This window comes from Leopardus geoffroyi, chromosome C3 (genome assembly GCF_018350155.1).
Source record: "Leopardus geoffroyi isolate Oge1 chromosome C3, O.geoffroyi_Oge1_pat1.0, whole genome shotgun sequence".
Taxonomy (NCBI): Eukaryota; Metazoa; Chordata; class Mammalia; order Carnivora; family Felidae; genus Leopardus; species Leopardus geoffroyi.
In genome coordinates, this window is record NC_059338.1 from 26473114 (window position 1) to 26490705 (window position 17592).

At 52.9% G+C, this 17592-nt stretch overlaps 1 protein-coding gene across 2 annotated transcripts in view; it reads left to right on the plus strand.

Annotated features, from left to right (window-relative positions):
- Positions 1-17592, plus strand: part of LRRN2 (leucine rich repeat neuronal 2) — a 62332-nt gene that overhangs the window by 3510 nt on the left and 41230 nt on the right. Inside the window, exon 2 of one of the 2 annotated variants that reach the window (XM_045456322.1) lies at positions 5555-5718. The exons of the other annotated variant lie outside the window; for it this stretch is intronic. The gene's annotated coding sequence lies outside the window, so the exon portion shown is untranslated. The remainder of the gene's footprint in view (positions 1-5554; positions 5719-17592) is intronic. 2 annotated transcript variants of the gene reach the window in all.

The following is a 17592-nucleotide window of genomic DNA, read 5'->3' on the forward strand; positions in this document are numbered from 1 at the left end:
TTATCTGAGAGGTGGAGGAGAAGGACACTGTTTTAGACCGAGAAGGGAGAAAGAACCAAACGTGTTATTTGGCACATACCAAGCACCAATCCATCAGGACCTTTACAAAAACTATCTCATTCAATGCTCCTGACCTTCTAAGGTCTAGATTATCATCCCCTTGTTCATAGCTAGGATATTGACGACCACAGAGAATAAGCCACTGGCCCCAGGTCATATAGGTCTCTTTTAAAATCACTGATTGTCTGCAGTTCCTTTGGTCTTTATGATGTCTGTGACATCCGGTCACTTGCACAGTTACCCGAAGTTACATCGTAACCAAGTTTTTCAGAAGCATGCCTCCTCTTCTCAGTAAGAGTATTCGAATATATAAGGATTCGCTGAATGGTTGCATGAATAAACTGTCTCAAGTGATCAGGCGAGACTGTTTGGAGGAGTTGGGACCCTGAGCGAGGAGGCAGGGAGAGCAGTGGATCTTCCTTGTCCCATACAGATCCGTGACTAGCTGTAGGTAGGCAACTAACCACCCCCCCACACCTGCACCCCCACTCTGCATCCAGGTAGAATTGATGGGAAGTTGCTGTTTTCATTCAGGGTCAGGGTGTAGAGGCTTGGTCCACAGCCAGTGTAATGAGTCAATATCGCTGGGCTCTCAGCCTCCTTGGGCAAGCCTGGGCTCCATAAGCGCTCCAACGCCAAGAATGGGGGGAGGCGGCTTTGAAGCATGCAAGAGCTACTGGGAAGAACAGTGGGTGGGGGCTGGATGGGACAGGACAGGGAGAGAGTGACCAAGGAACAAAAGAGAAGCACAAAGGCAGAAGATAAACTGAGAAACAAAAAAACAGAAGGCAAATGATAAGACAGAAGCAGACAGGACAGACAAGGCTGCGGTGGGAATGCTAAGAGAAGGAGAATGGGGGGGGGGGGGGCGGCGTGCCTTTATCTTACACTTCCCTGAGGGGCTCGCTTTCTCTGTCCTGCAGCTCAGAGGCTGGAATATTCACCAGCTTAGCCTGAAGCAGGCATTTGCTTATGCAGTCAGCCCATCTTTTCTAAGCGCCTACCACGTACCTGCGCTGGGTGCTAGGGACGGAGACTAATTAGATGTCACCCCCGCCTTCCAGGAATTCACAGGAAGACTGTAGAGTCTGGAGCCGCCCGGCTGGGACTCAAATCCAGGCTCCCCCGCTTCTAGCTGGGTGACACTGGGCATGTCATCTAACCTCTCTGCGCCTCGGTTTTCTCATATATAAACAGGATAATCATAGCACCTACTTCATAGAGTTGTCATGGTGATTAAATGAGTTGATACATGTAACGGGTCAGAACAGGGCGGGGCACAGGAAGTGCTGTGTGCTGAAGTGGGCGGTCAGTCCTAGCAATAATGATGCCAGTGCTATAACACAGGGACGGGCAGCTAAAGCGGTGGCCGTCTCTGCCCACAGGTCAGGAAATGGTTCTCAGAGGACGTGACATTTGGGGCAAGGCTTGAGTCCACCAGGCACAGGTGGTGGGTCTGGGGACTGTGGTGCCGAGGGCATCTGGGACCCCGGAGTTGGGTGTGAAAAGATGTCGTGCTGTATGCGTGTTGCCTCCTATGGATATCAGGAACACCTTGGACGTGTCCCTCCTTAGCCTCTTTGTTTCCAGGGCTCAGAGCTGAGCTCCCAAGCTGGCAGGTTGCCCAGAACAGCCCCACACGTTTCAGCCTAGAACTGTTGGCCTTTGGGCAAGGGATCTGGCGCATCCCTGCTGGGACTGGTCTCAGGACCATGGTCCCTCAGATGTTCAGATGGCCTGAGGGAGCTGCCTTTTAGCGGGTGAGCTGAACCAGGTTTGGTTTAGAATTCTGTTGCTCTCTGTACATTTCTTCCACCCACACTTTCCCTGCTGATCAGCATTCGATGGACTTGGCGTCCTGAGATGAAGAGCAGAGAAGGCAGAGGGCTCCTGGGGTGACGACTGTTCCCAGCCTCTACCTGTCATACTGGAATGGCAGTAAGGACAGCAGCCAGCATTTCTTGAGCACTTACTGTGTGCCAGGCACCGTGCCAAGGGCTTTACCTACGTTATCCTACTAAATCCTCCAAAACACCCCCATTAGGTAGGTTCTTTTATTGTCTCTATTTATTTATTTACTTTTTAAACGTTTCTTTATTTTTGAGAGGAGGGAGGGGCAGAGATGGGGGGGGGGGGACAGAGGATCCAAAGCAGGCTCTGCCCTGACAGTAGCGAGCCCTGTGAGGGGCTCGAACTCACGAAACACAAGGTCACGACCTGAGCTGAAGTCAGACGCTCAACCGACGGAGCCACCCAGGCACACCTGTCTCCAGTTTAAACTCAAGGAAACCAAGACTCAGGTTCAGTAACTTGCTCAAGGACAAAGAGCTAGATAAAACAAAGGAGTTCTCTCTGACCCGAGGGCTCCTGCCCCTTATCCACTCTCAGAATCCAGTGCCCTTTGGTCCTGGAAGGTTCTCAGGGGGCATCTAGCCCATTCCCCTCCCTCCCTAGGGTGAGAAGCTCCCAAATCCTGTCCAAGCTAGGAACTGCCTGTCCCCTTTGGGGGACCTTCAGAGAGGGTCTTCTCTTCTCTTGCCTCTGTAGGTCACAGCTCTTTGAGAGCCAACATTGGTTCTCTCTGTTTCAGCTAAGTGCCTCCAGGCCACGCAGAGCCAGTGGCCTTAGGGAAGGGGGACCCTAACAGCCGGTCCTCACGGCCACAGGAGTGGGAACCAATATGAGGGTGACTTCTGGGAGATGTGAGGGTGGGGTGCAGACCCCAGATTAGGTGGGGATGGTTTGGAAATACCAGCGGGGTGCCTCTAAGTAGGGAGGCTCATGTGTCTTGGGAGGAACAAGTACAATCATTCATCTTTACAAACATCTCACAAGGTGGATCCTTCAGGAAAAAAAACACACGTAAGGAGGGGCAACAGTGTTAGACAGCCAGCATGGGTCCCCCAGGAAAAGTGGGTCTGTCTTACCTGACCCTTTCTTTTTTAAAGAAAAGAGGGGAAGAGAGAAGAAAGCAGGAAAGGTTATGTTCCTCTATAAAATGCTCTCAAAGTGAACATTCAAAGGCAGGTGATGAAGCGTCTGTCTTTGGCCTGGGAGGGCAGAGGTGGGATGTCCAGGAGAGAGAGACCCCAGAGGGGCAGCTGGTGGGCAAGCTAGAAATTTAAAAGCTGTGCATAAAGGGAGGGGAGGCACTTGACCTTGCCTGGCAGCCCCTGGCCCATCTTCTACTTCCGGACAGACCTCCCGGTGGGATGAAAGTGGCTCACACAGCTTCAGGCCTCTGAACTTCAGAAGGTGCTTCCCCAGAGTTAGTCCAGGAGTGGAATGCTGGAATCCCACTTCAAGAGGGGACATCCAGAATTTTCCTGCCCATTGTCCATCTCTGAGCACAACTGTGCCTGAGCCATCTCAGACGCAGGGTGGGACTGGGGTCTCTTCGTTCAGCAAGTAGTTATCCCAGGCACTGGGAGCACAGGCAACAGTGAGCAACCAGGGATCTCTGCCCTTGAGGAGCTTATACTTTATGGTCTGGGGAATATGGTAAAAAGAATTGTATGTTTGAGAGTGGCAAGTGCTGAAAAAAGAAAGGAAGGAAGGAAGGGAGGGAGGAAGGAAAGAAGGAAGGAGGCGGGGTAGGAGAGTCTGTGTTAGGAAGAGGAGAGTTCGTAATTTTGTACAGCGCGGGCCCGAGGTGACCTTGCTGAGAATGTGAGTAAAGAGGAAGTGGAAGCAAGATGGGAAGGTCACGCCAGGCAGAGGGAACAGCAGGTGCGGGGCTCAGAGGCAGGGCCGTGCCTGGTGGGTTTGGGCGACATTAGGAGGCCAGACCTCGGAGAGCCCTGGGGGTGGAACGAACAGTTTCTTCTTTCCTCAGACCAAGATGGGGAGGCTTTGCAGGGTTTAGGGCAGGGGTGACATGACCCGGTCTTTTAAAACCTGAGGTTTCAGCCATCCGTTTCAGCATTTCACTGGGTGGCTAGTCAGGAAGTTGTCCAGCCATCAAAGCCAAGCTAGTCAGTCCATCAGAACTTACCCACTAAGTCCCTTTTGCGTGGGTACTGTCTCCCGAGCAGTGTGGGCTGTGGTGTGGGGCGGGGCGGGGAGGCGGGGGTGGGGGGATGGTGGTGGTGTAGAATGTAAAGAAACAAAAGACGCAGTCTTTACTGTTAAAGAAACCTACCAGTCAGCTGGGGAGGCAAAACTTACACTCACAAGAAATAACGAGGGAATAATACCAGACAGTTATTTAAAACCAAGTGCTAAACTGTGTGATTTCGACTATAAATGTTATCAGAAGTGTGAGCTGTGTGTGGGAGGGTATAGGGGACGCTTCCTCCAGGAGGTGCGGCTGACTTGGGCCTGGAAAAGGGGGTAGGCTGTGGCTCTGCAGGGGGGGGGGGCCCTCCTGTTGGGAACTTACAGCTGGAGAGGGGGAGGGGTAGAAGGGGGGGGACAAGCAGGGTGGGGCGCAGCCAGGATAGAAGCTCCCCCAGGACAGGCACTTGGTCCCCGGTGCAGGCCTTTCCCCACCATCCCGGGACAGGAGAGCAGCCTTCCGGAGAATGAAAACCGGGCCGCACGGCTCTTGCCCTCTCCTACGGAGGGCCAGCATCTCGGTCCCTTGAAGCCCTCTTGCTTTGAGAAGGTCCCGTTTCCAGCTCTCCAGCGGTTCTCATACATCTGCGCTCTCCTGGTCTGCCACGATCCGCCAGCCTCCTCCCAACACCCCCCCCCCCCCCCCCGCCATCCGCCCCCAATCTCTCCACCCCTGCCCCATTGAACTCCATTTTTTCACCCAGCCTGCTCTTCTTTCCTCTCACCGCCTGGGCTCCTGTTTGATGGGTTACTCCTAGAACATTCCAGTTAGTTTCAGTTAGGATGAACTGGAAGTCAAGTTGAGCCAAAAGGAGCAAACGTTCGCCAGTGAGGGGCGTCTGCCCTCGCCCTGGAGAGAGGCTGCCTGGGTCTCGGCAGTTTGGGCTCACTCCCGATGTGTGCAGAGTTTGCCCTGGAGTGGAGTGGGATCCATTGGTAGTGCCCTTGCGTACTGGAGACACAGGTGGACCCTCTGCCCCACTCCCCCCGCCCCCCATTCCCCGGGGCGGCAGGGCAAAGAGCAGGAGCCAAGGGTCCCATGGGCAAAGCGGTCTGCTCAGCAGCCTTCTCCCCCTCCTCTGGGCCGTGGGCAGCCTGGGGAAGGGGGAGAGCCCACCAGCGCTGCCCCAGAGGCTCCTGGCACGACGACCTGGAAGATGCAGGCCTGAACCCAAGGCTCCTCGTGCCTCACCGTCCAGAGGAGCCGGGATCAGCCAGAGCTGGGTTAGAGTCCCTCCCTAACCGCAGGCCCTTGGACATTTGACTTAACCTCTCTGAGCCTCCATAAATCTGGGTCAATCACGCTCACTTCATAGGGTCGTTAATACCAAGAGCTAACCTCGTCGGGTGCCTGGGGAGAGCCGAAAACTCTACTGCCTTCAGCTCATTTCATCCACAGAGCGCCGTGGGTTACATATTATTTCCCCCCATTTTGCAGTTGAGGAGACCGAGCTGGGAAACGTTAAAGTAACACAGCCAGGAGATGTCAGAGCCAGAATTCAGCCCCAAACCTTTCTGACTCCAGAGCCCTGGTTCTCAACCGCCGTGTTAAACGAGCTAATCTATGTAAAGTGCCCGCCACAAAGCAGAAGCTGGATAAATGTGAGTTCCTCTTCTCAATTTCCCCAGCGCCACTCCTCCAAAGAATAGCTCTCCCTACCACATCACATTTCTTTTCCAGCACCCCCTGGGACATATGACAGAGGGAACAACGAGAATGAGCTGTCGGCTTGTACCGAGGGAAAAAATAAGGCTGAGAGAGGGTGAGGAATTTGCATAAAATCTTAAAACACCAGGGCTGTGATTAATACCCAGGGCACCTTTCTCATAAGAGTTTTGTTGTTTAGCCCCACTGGGTCCCAGGCGGTCAGCAGAGGGTGCCTTGCAGACATAAGAACAGAGGCCGTGCTGCAAGGGAGGAGAATGAGAGGCCACCGTGTCCCCCAGGGGCCGTCAAAGCCTGTCCCACCTCCAAATGCTGGAGTATTTCATTCTGGGCCCGGGAGGGTGCTAGTAGGAAGATTGTAAGACGTATGCTTTCTGAACTCGGGTACCGTTTCCAGAGTTGGTTATAAAAAATCTGGGGACTTCTCTGGATAAATCTAGGAAGAAGACAGACAGTATTGAAGGTCAAGGTGTGGGAAGCAAGGATGCTATCTCAACTTTATGACTATTAAACCGGTATACCTTCTGCACCAGGTGTAGCGCCAAGAGAGGGAGGTGGGTAATGGGGAGCAAAGAAGAACAAGGTCACGGCCTCAGGGAACTTTTCAGTCTGATGGGAGAGACTATTCACGTGCATGTGCGGACACGCATGCACGCACGGATTTTTTTTTTTTTAATATTTATTTATTTTTGAGACAGAGGGAGACAGAGCATGAACGGGGGAGGGTCAGAAGGAGAGGGAGACACAGAATCCGAAGCAGGCTCCAGGCTCTGAGCTGTTAGCACAGAGCCCGACGCAGGGCTCGACCTCACGGACTGTGAGATCATGGCCTGAGCTGAAGTCGGACGTTCAACCGACTGAGCCACCCAGGCGCCCCATGCACGCACGGTTCTATCTGACCTTACCCGGACATAAAAATAGGAACAGAGGACTGCAGACTAGTCTGAATATATGGGCGCCTATGGAATGGCGAGGAGAGAATTGAGGCAGGTGGGGTCCCCGAAACGTCCCTCCTTTTTCCCTTCTCGGATACTCCTTTTCCGGTGGACACGGAGACCCAGGTCTCTGCACACCCCAGCAGGACAGCCCAAGTCTGCCAACATTCACCCTCAGGGCAGTCGACAGACCTCCTCTGAACTTGCTTGCGGGGATCCCCCAGGGAGAAAAAAGCATCAAAGTCCTAACACTTTAAAACTGCTGGCAACGGAGAGAGTCTTCTGGCCATGTGGCTTGCACACATTTATAGAAATTGGTACATTTTTCTTCAGGACGATTGTACAGCTGACCCCTTGAACAGTACAGGTTTGAACTACGCAGGTCGACTTGTACATGGATTCTTTTCCCCCATAAATATATCAGAAAAAATATATGTATTGGAAAAACTTTATTTTGTAAGTAAATATGAATTTCTCTTTCACATTGTTTTCATTTTTGACATGTGGCATTAGTAACACGCATAACATCTGCACATCTACAGTGTTCTGTATCATGTATTATGTATTGATATAGGTCCCGACCGATGATTCATCTTACAAACAGATGACAGAAACTTGCAATGTCAATAAACACAGCACAAAGCTCTAAGTGTATTCTCTCTTCCACTTGATTTTCTTTAAATTTTTTTTGATGTTCATTTATTTTTGAGAGAGAGAGAGACAGAGTGCAAGAGGGAGAGGGGGAGAGAGAGAGAGGGAGACACAGAATCTGAAGCAGGCTCCAGGCTCTGAGCTGTCAGCACAGAGCCTGACACGGGGCTCGAACTCACCGACTGTGAAATCATGACCTGAGCCGAAGTCAGACGCTTAACCTACTGAGCCACCCAGGCGCCCCCAGTTTTGATTTTCTTAACATTTTCTTTCCTCTAGCTTTATTGTAAGAATGCAGTATGTAATCATAGAGCATGTGAAATATGTGTTAATCAACAGTTTTACGTTAGCAGAAAGGCTTCTGGAAGGTCAACACGAGGCTAACAGTTAAGTGTTCGAGTTTGGGGGGAGTCAAAGGTTATATGTGGATTTTTAACTGTGCGTGGTGAGGGAGGGGGCATCGGTGCGTTGAATTCTGTGTTGTCCAAGGGTCAATGATACATATGTGGTTGGCAGGATAATGGTCTCCCAAAGGTGTTCACCTACGACTCCCCAGAACCTATGAATTTGCCGTGTTATGTGGCACAGGGTCTTAAGGTTGCCATCAGCTGACCTTCAAATAAAGAGGTTATCCTGAATTACTCAGGGAGGTCCCGTGTAGTCAATCACAACCGTCCTTTAAATGTGGGAGAGGGAGGCAGAAGTCATTGTTAGAGCAATGAGATGGGGCAAAGACTTGACAAGACCTTCATCCTGAAAATATGGAAGGGGCCATGAGCCAAGGAATGTAGGCAGCTCCAGAAGCTGGAAAAGGCAAGGAAGCCGATTCTCCCGAGAGCCTCCAGAAGGAGCACAGACCCGCTGACACTCTGATTTTAGCCCGGTGAGACCCAATTTGAACTTCTGACCGTCTGAACCATAAGATAATAAATGTGTTGTTTTAAGCCACTAAATCTGTGGTAATATGTTACAGCAGCCACAGGAAATTAATATGAGGCGGCTGTAGGTGGAGCAAAGCCAGTGGACCAGAGCCCCACGGGCTCAGCCTCCTCTTGACCCATAACCCCAGAGGAACCGCTTCACAACTCACACACTCTGGACAGCTTGGTGGGAAACACACTGTGTGTGAAACGCAATCCGGTTATTTTCCGGACGATGAAACTGAGGCCCAGGAGAAGGGCCTCTGTCAGAGGTCACACTGAGTTAGCGGAACCGCACAAACTGCGATCCAGGGCCTGTGCCCGTCTTGTCAGAAATCTCGGGCGCTTACACACATTCCCTCGTCCACTCATCCATTTTCAACAAACGTATGTGTGTGTGTTCACCTGCAAAGACGCGGTGCCGTGCTAAGCACTGGGCAGAAGCAAAAGCAAGTTCCAAGCTCCAGAAGGTGGGAGAGCATTGCCCGAGTGCTGATCCTGCCCTCGGCTCCTCCCTGAACTCAGTTTCTTCCAAACCCAGGCCTTCCGCACAGGGTGCTTAGGGCCCTAGGGCTGGTCCCCAACTGGCCCGATCACAGGCACCTCCTCAGGTAGAGGTGCAGCTCTGTGAAGGGAGGGGCCCGGCCCCCCAGGCCTAGGCTCACCTGCCCTCCTGCAGCCCTGCAGCATCTGTCGACCTGACGCTCTTCAGGGGCGCAGGGCTGGGCCCTGAGGAGGGGACCAACGCCCGGAATCAGCACCCCGATAGCATAACGTTATCTCCTCCCTGCCAGGCCCTCCCAGCTCTCCCCACAGCACACCTGAGCCACAGGCCGGCCCCCAGGGCTGCCGGCTCCTGGTATCGGTCTCCATGGCAACCCCGCATTTGCCGGTCTGGTTTCTAATGACTTATTGGCAAGTGTGGTAATTTGCAGAGCTTGGCAGGCAGAGCTGGGGGGTGCTGGTGAGGGGGTGGGGGGCAGCAAGAGGGACGCAGCGGTGGGGCGGGGGTTGGGGATTGGGATGGAGACAGAGGCACACTTTCCTTCCCGCCCCACCCTTCCTATTCCCTGCTGACTAATACCTGGAGTAAGGGAGCTGCTTCTGGTCCAGGGCCTCCCCCCCAACCCCCAGGAGCATCCGTTCTCTCCAGGCCCCTGAGAGGGAGACAGATGGACAGACAGATGTGGAGCACAGCTGCTCACCTGTCAGGCAGAGGCAGGAAGGCAGGGGGTGGGGGACAACAGCCGTGTTCATCCCCAGCAGGTCAGACCGCTTGTGTTTCCTGACGCTCTCCTGCCTGCTCCCCAGGCCCCATAGCCTCTCTGCCTCACGGGAAGGGAAGCAGGGAAGGTCTGTCCTCAGGATGAGTCCTGGCAGCCCCCGGCCCTTCATACGCTCAGAGGACCAAGCTGGGCAGCGATGGATGAAATGCCAGCTTGCATAGGTAGTGGGCGAACCAGCCAAACAATCAAAGGGGGAGAGATGGGGTGGGGGTTGGGGGGTGACTGGCTTCACTTTTCTTCAGCAGAACTTACCCAGCCTCAAAACTACTTCCCCAGGGGAAGGCAGTAGGGAGCCTCTGACCACGTTGCTGCAACAACCTTCCTGCACACTTCTCTGCCTCCCCCCTCCCTTCTGTCTCTGTCCATTCTGTTCTGTTTGTATACCGTTAGAGGCAGCCTGGTGGGCCGCAAAGAGCACCGTCCTTAAACTTTGCTGGCCCTGGGTTAGGATCCTGTGGCCCCTGCTTCCCAGTTCTATGACCTTGGACGTGTTTCTTAACCTCTCTTTGAGCCTTGGTTTGCTTCTCTGTAAAATGGGGTTAAAATACCCATCGTGCAGGTTGTGAAAAGGAAACCCACTCATACCTGTAAAATGCTTGGCACATAGTAAGCCCCAATAAATACGAAAGAATTTTAAAAGTGATCTTTTATCCACCCAAACAAATAGGAACGACGTGATCAATAATTTAAAAAATTCCAGTGGGCTCAGTAGGGTTTTCTTTTTTAAATATTTGAGAATAGTCTTCATTTATTCAGTAAATATTTATAGAGTATCTACTGTGTGCAAAGTACTGGGTCAAGTGCTGGGTCTTCCCTGATAATTTACGATGAGGGTGGAATTAGGCTGCGTGTACACTCTCTACGCATATAGCCTCTGACAGGAGAGGGAGGCCAGGGAGAGCGGGCCAAGATCAGCCACATAAGTGGACCTTCCGTGGATCTCTGAGACGTGGCGGCCCCAAGGGAAACGTGTGCCTTGTAAAGGCTCCGTCTGAGTCCTGTGCAGCGAGACCTGCTGCCTGACTCCCCAGAAACAGTGAGTCTCTTTTGGGAACTGGAAAGTGGGTGAAGGAGCCAGTGGGTGGCTGCTCCCCTACTTTCATAAGCCCCTGCTGAGGCTTGAGGGGGCCGCCAGGGACCACTCAGCCACTGGAGACAAGTGGCTTGCCCTCACCGGGGCACCTGAGTGGATCACGGATCCCTGAGCTTGGGCTGGGAGGGAGGCGAGGGGAGCAGGGGGGGAGCCGGGGACTTGGCTTCCACCTCTGCCAGCAGATGGACTTATGCCTGCAGCGGGAGTCTGTCTGTTCTTCTATCAGCCTCCCTGCAGTTCCCTCCGAGACCGAGCAGCAGAGATGCGCAAAACGGAACGTCAGACACGGCCGGGGCCCTGGAGGGTGTCTGGCCCACGCTTCCCCCACCTTCTCATTCACCTTATAGCACACACACACAGCGATGATGGCTCCGGGACTCTGACCGAGGGCTAAGGGGGGCGGTCAACATCTCGGCACACCCAAACCCATTCCTGCGGCCCCCTAACATAAGTTGGGGAGGTCTAGTCAAGCCAGTTCCCCTATTCCCCTATCATCAAGCCTATTTTTATTGATGAGAAATCGGAGACCCAGGGAGGTCACATAGCATGTTAGTCTCATCAGGACTGCATATAAATCTCCCAACTTTCTGACCCTGTGCTGTGTTTCTATTACCTCTTCTAAAGACTCTTTCCATTTTCTTTCCTGGAGAACATACTTCAGATGACAAGGGAATAGAATTTCTCTAAGAGACCATGATTCCCAAATCTCATATAATCAGGCTACATCCCCCCCTCCCCGCCACCGTCATCACCAGCCACCCTCCTATTTCAACGAAGCCTTTGGCATCCACCCATAGACATCCTCCCCTTTCCGAGCCCATCTGCTGTCCTGGGTGAGACCAGTGATTCCAGGGGCCCCTCTTACTACGCCCAGACCCATCAGCCCTTCCCACCTCAGCCAGTCGCCTGCAAAGCTGCCATCACCTATTAGAGCATCCTGCTTTCTGGTCACCACCTCTGGTCTCCCAGCCTGCTTGTCCGATGACTCGCCCACAACCATTCTGTAACCCCATTGGGATTTTCGGTCCATTGGCACCTCTCCTTTCTCTCCAGATAGAGCCTTCCTCCGCTTTCCCTTCCCTGATTCCAGATACATTCCATCTTCCATCATTTTAGGAACCGCCCCCTCCAATATCCTAAACTCTCTTGACCCTCTGTCTTTTTATTACCCCAGTCTGGCAAAGTCCCAGTTCTGAATCAATTACTCTCTGCTGCTTTCGGCCCGCATCCAGATAACTCAACCCTCTAGAAAAAGGCACAAACTAAGGCAGATCGGTACCTCCAGAAATTCACCATCACCAACCCACCTTATTCTCCAGAAGCACCTGGTGTTCCCACCACATTCCCCTGGTTGTCCCTCTCCTGACTCCCCACAAGGCCTGTGTCCCCCTTCTTCCCCAAACCTCTACCTTCGCCCTCACTCTCCGCAGAGGACCTCACCTCCCTCTTCACAGAGAAACACAAGGCCTCGGGCAGGACCCCTCAGCTCGTCACACCAGACCCCCAGACACACCTGCCTCGGTGCCTGTCTTCCCTCCTTCCCTCCTGTGTCAGCGGAGGAGGCCACTCGTCCCCCAAGCTGGGTTCTTGATCCTGTTCTCCGGTCTCCTTGGGAACATCCTTCCCACCATGCTCAAGCTTCTCCCATCTTCAACGACAAAAGCAAAAGCCTTCCTCAGGACCCAGCTCTGCTCCCTCGCACCTTGTCTCCTTTCTCCCGCCGAGCCAGGTCTCCAGGTCTCCCGGGAGAGTTGACCTCCCTGGCGCTCCTCTCCTCTTGCTGGTGTCTGCACCTCCCATTTCTCCCCCTGCCCCGCTCCAGCCCGGCTCCCTCCCCCGTCCTGCTCTCCAGAGCGCTCTACCAGGGAACAGTTTTTAGTTCTCAGAAGCATCTTTCACTCCCTTCTGACACATTCCTTTCCCTTGGCTTCTCTGGCCCCATATTCCTGGCTTTTCTGCTCACTCCCAAGTCATCTTGCTGACTCATCCTTCCCTTCTCCATCTCTAAACGTTGGCGTTCCGTCTGGTCTGGTTCAAGGCACTCTCTTCCGACTAGACACTTGTCCCTAGGCCATCTCATGAAAGGCGTCTGTTAACAGCCACGTGCAGGTGGCACCCAGGAGTACGCCCCCAGCCTGCATCCTTTCATCTCCGTTCGTACCCTTAACATCCACCCGTCCAGCTGACGAAGTCGGGTGTCCCGAGAAACCTCAGACTTGGCATATCGAAAGACAGTCTTGATTCTCGTCCTAAATCTCTCACTGCCTTCTCCGCCCCCTGCTGGCTCCCCTCCAGTGTTAGAGAATGGCACCTCCTGCAGCCAGTTGGATACGCGGGAGTCACTGTCCAGCTTCCCCGCACCCCTGCCCTGCACCCCTTGGTGTCCAGTCCCTCACCAGTGGCTGTCTGATCCCCGGGTAGCACCCAGACCCCGCCACACAGGGGTCTTCACAGCTTCCACGTTACCCCAACCTGCACCACTGTGGTCACCTTGTGACTGGTATGCCTGCATCTACCCTCACACTTCAAGTCCCATCTCGGAATAGCGACCGCAGTGACCTTTAAGGGATACAGATCTGATCTGAGCACAATCTCCCAAACTCTCAAAACACTTCAGTGTTTTCAGTGGTACCAGTGCCCTCTCCTGCTCTGCACCCCGCACATTGGATTCTTTCAGTTCTTGGACTGCTGGCCTCTTTTTCGCCTCTTGGCCTTTACACCTGCTGTTCTTTGGCCCTTAGTCACTCCCTCCACCTCATATTCGTCCTCCCGTCTTTCAGATATCAGCCCAGATAGCCCTTCCTTCGAAGAGTTTCCCCAGGGTACCTCGAGAATCTTCTCAGTCAGGCCCGTGTTAGACACTCTCATAATATCCTGTAGGCTTCCTTCATAAGATGCGTCATGTTATCTAATTATATAATTGTTTACTAGATAAATGTCTGTCTTTGCCAGTAGACTGTGGCGCCATGAAAGCCAGGGCCCTATCTGTTCAGTCCACCATTGTAGCACTGGTTCCTGGCACGTCTGAGGCATTCAGAGAACATTCGGGGGGTGAATTCCTTAGTGAAAGGTCTTCAGATACAAAATGGATCTCACGGGAAAAGCCAGAGGGAAAAGCAACCCCGAGTGAGGCATTGGTAGACCAGCTGACCAGGCCTGGCCCCCCTCTTCCTCTCTCTCCTCCTTTCCCTTCTCTGCCCTCGCCTCCCTAAAGACTCTGCCCGGATTCAAAGGGGATTTACTCCGATTTTCCAAGCAGAGGTACAGGCCCCTCTTCACCAATAGTTTTCAGCAGCAATAGCCATAATCTCTCATATCTGAACAGTTCTTTACAGCCTAAAAGCTCTTCCACGTATGTTGTGGTGTTTGAGTTTTCTGTGTCTTTTGAGCCATACTCCAGCTTCCTGTGTGTTACGGACCCTTGGTTCACAGTGGGGGGACCTGTAGCTCAGGAAGGCTTGGCGGCTTTCCCACAGTCGGGGCTGGTCAGTGAGAAGGTGGACTTGAACCCGGTGCTTGTGGCCTCACTTCCATGCTCTCCACACAGGCTTGTAGAAAAGAGGATGCTGCGGGTTCTGGCTTATCTGCAGCAGTGGTACCAAGGAAAAGTCCACAAAGAGCAAAAACCCACGTGGTGTGGGAAGAAGAGGGCGGGTCTGGAGGGTGGCGCGCAGTCTGGTTTTCAGGAGTCTGACCTCCTGTGTGATTAAGGCCAGTCCGGGTTGGCTTTGCGGTGCCTGTGCTGGGCCCCTCACTCGCCCAGATACTTACAGTTCGTCATTCAGTGCTGGGATAGACTCAGCGATCCAGCTCTCTCTGGGGTCCCCGGAGCCGGAGTGCCCCGGGGAATCCACACAGTCAAGAGCCAGGGTGGTTGAGGCTGGTGGGGGACAGTGGCTCCTCACCCCTGCCTCCCCAAGGACAAAGTCTGGGCTCTGGAGGCATACACGGCCTCCTTGGCTTGACTTATGAGCTTCTTTTCCTGCTTCCGTCCGCCTCCCAAATGCTCAGGTAAAACCAACTGCCCCTGGTTCCGCAGCCATCCCGTGCCACCAGGCTTTGCTTGGACTGTTCCTTCTGCCTGGGTGCCCTTCATATTCTCCTCGCCTGGCTGATTCTTGCCATGCCTCGATACTTGGCTGTAATGATATCTTTTCCAGGAAACCTTCCCCCAAGCCCGCAGAACTCCTCCCATGTGGGGGCACACTCAGCACATCCTGTTAAAGATCTCTCTTTGCTGTGTCTTCCTCTTCTGCCGAAAAGGAAGCTCCTCAAGGACAGAGACTGTGACTTATCCACGCTGCGACTCCAGTGCCCGGCGTATCGTAGTGACAACAACAATATGTAATAATGGCTTACGATGTGCTAGACGCTGTATTAAGTGCTTTATATTAACTCAGGGAACCTCAAAAATAGCCTTATGCTGTAGGTACTATACCAATTTAAACACACACACACACACACACACACACTTTTAGGGAACCTGGGTGGCTCAGTGGGTTAAGCATCTAGCTTCAACTCGGGTCATGATCTCATGCTTCATGAGTTTGAGCCCCACACTGGGTGAGCTCGAGCCCTCCTTCGGGTGAGCTCCGCTCCCTCTCTCTCTCTCTGCCCTTTGTGGGATTCTCTCTCTCTCTCTCTGTCTCTCCCTCTCTCTGCCCCTCACTCACTTGTGCCCTGTCTCTCTCAAAAAAACAAAAAAATAAAAATAAAAATAAATGTTTTATTTTCAGATATGTATAGATTCACTAGAACTGCAAAGAAATGTACAGGGAGGTCCTGAGTTCTCTTCATCCAGCCCTTCCCATGTTAACAGCATACATAGCTAGCGTGCAATATCAAAACCAGGAAGCTGACATTGATATAATGAGCTCATCCAAATTTCACCGGTCATATATGCGTTCGTTTGTGTGCGTGTAGCTTTGTGTAACCAGCACCACAATCAAGATTACTTACCTGTCCGAGGCTCCTTGTGCCAACATTTCTAACCACACCCGCTCATCCCTAACCCCTGGCATCTGCCCCCTGCCCCCATGGCTACGATTATCTCACAAATGTTACCTAAATGGATTCGCACTGTCTATAATCTTTTGCTTTGGGCTTTTTTTTTTTTTTCTTTTACCATCCGTATAATTTCCTTGAGGTTCATCCGGGTTGTTGCCTATGTCAAGAGTTTGTTCCTTTTCGTTGTCCAGCAGTATTCTGTGATAGGGATGTGCCATAGTTTAACCATTCACGCACCGCAGTATGTTTGCATTACCCCATTCGAGTGAGAAAACGAACTTGCCCGGGGTTGCTCCACTAGGAAGTGGCACTTAGTATACATTTAGTAACAGGCACCTAATAGATGTTTATTGTACCAAGCTCAGCTCAATGAGGACACTTCACGTTCTTCTCTGGTGTTTTACATGGGGTAGGTGCTCAAGAGATGCTTGCCAGTGAGGCTGTGAATGAGACGGCGTCTATATTTACATGGGTGCAGCCACGCCTAACCTAGCCCTGTGCCTAGACATTCACAAGAGAGAACCAGGTCCCTCTCAATGTCTTACATAACTGCACTTTCAGTTTCTCTTGGAATATCAGAAAAGGAAAATTGGGACAGTAAATATGGTCATACACAGGGCTGTCACTTAATTGCCTAAAATGCCCAAAGCCATTGGTTCCAAATTAATATGTGCCATATTGGCATGGTAGTTTGCATCTAATTTGCAGGTTGCTCATTTTAGCACAACGCGGAGAAACCCTTACAACTCCTGCTTCTTGTCGCCGCTGCCCTCTTAGCTGCTCCCGGGTCAGGCTGTGCCCCTACAGCCTGAAGAAACAGTGGGTCGGGTCTTGAACTCACCCACCCAAGGCTGAAGAGTCTGCCGGGCCATTTTCTCCTGTAGAAGAGGCGCCGCATTACTGCCACTCGGCAGGGGCCTCCGGAGGCTTAATTAAGGAGGATTTGTGGAGCTGTTGGAAGTCCTCAGCCTCAGGTGTGGAGAGCCAAATGCGATTAAGTGATTGGAAGGGAACCACAAGTCAGACTAGTCTCGCTCTTGGGCACAGCGCCCGGGAGATGGGCTCGCTTGAGCACCTCTGCCCTCCCTCGGTTGGGAGAGGTGAGGTGCCAGACAGCCAGCCCCGGGCTCCAGCGACAGGGACACATCGGAGATCAGCGGGGTCTCCAGGGCGAGACTTTCACAGAGGGTGTTGGGAAACGTGTCCCAGGGCCTCCAGGGGAACCTGTGGTTTTATGCCAACCAAGGCCTTACCAAGGGCCCGGGGTTAGAGGGACAGATAAAAAGGGTAGGTCCGGGTAGGTCCTGCCCTCAAGGAACTGCTAATGGGTTGACCTCCGCTCAAAGCAATGAAGAATAATTAAACGCCGGAACTAAATTGTACAGGCCCTAAAGCTGATGGTAGTGGGTGGAAACGAGAGACCGCGTTAATTGGAGGACATGTCCTGGAGGAGGTGAGACACACACGTACCACCCCCCCCCCCCGCCCCCCGCAAGCCTGAGCTGAAGAATAAGCCTGGGAACGTGCTTCCCAGCGGTGCTAAACCAGTGACCCTGGCTCCAGGAGAAAGCGTTGGCCGAAAGCAAATACGGAGCTAGTGGGGAGTTCACCAAGGGGCACGAAACAAGGCTTCAGAGTAATTTTGACCTTGCGGCAGGCGATTCGGGATGGTGTCCTCAGACCCCTGGGAATGCATGGCCCCTCTCTGTTGTCAGAGGCACTTCAGAGGAAGAGCTGGAGGAAGGGAGGATAGTTGGGAGTAGTTGGGGAGGCAGAACGGTCTGTTGGGGGGAAAGGGCAAGTTAGGCAGTGGGGCCAATACTGGGGAGAGGGTATGTGTGATCGGAGACCCAAGTCCTAAGGAACTCAGGTGGAGGTTCGGCGCTTTAGGGTACTGAATGGGGAGGAGCTACCCCTG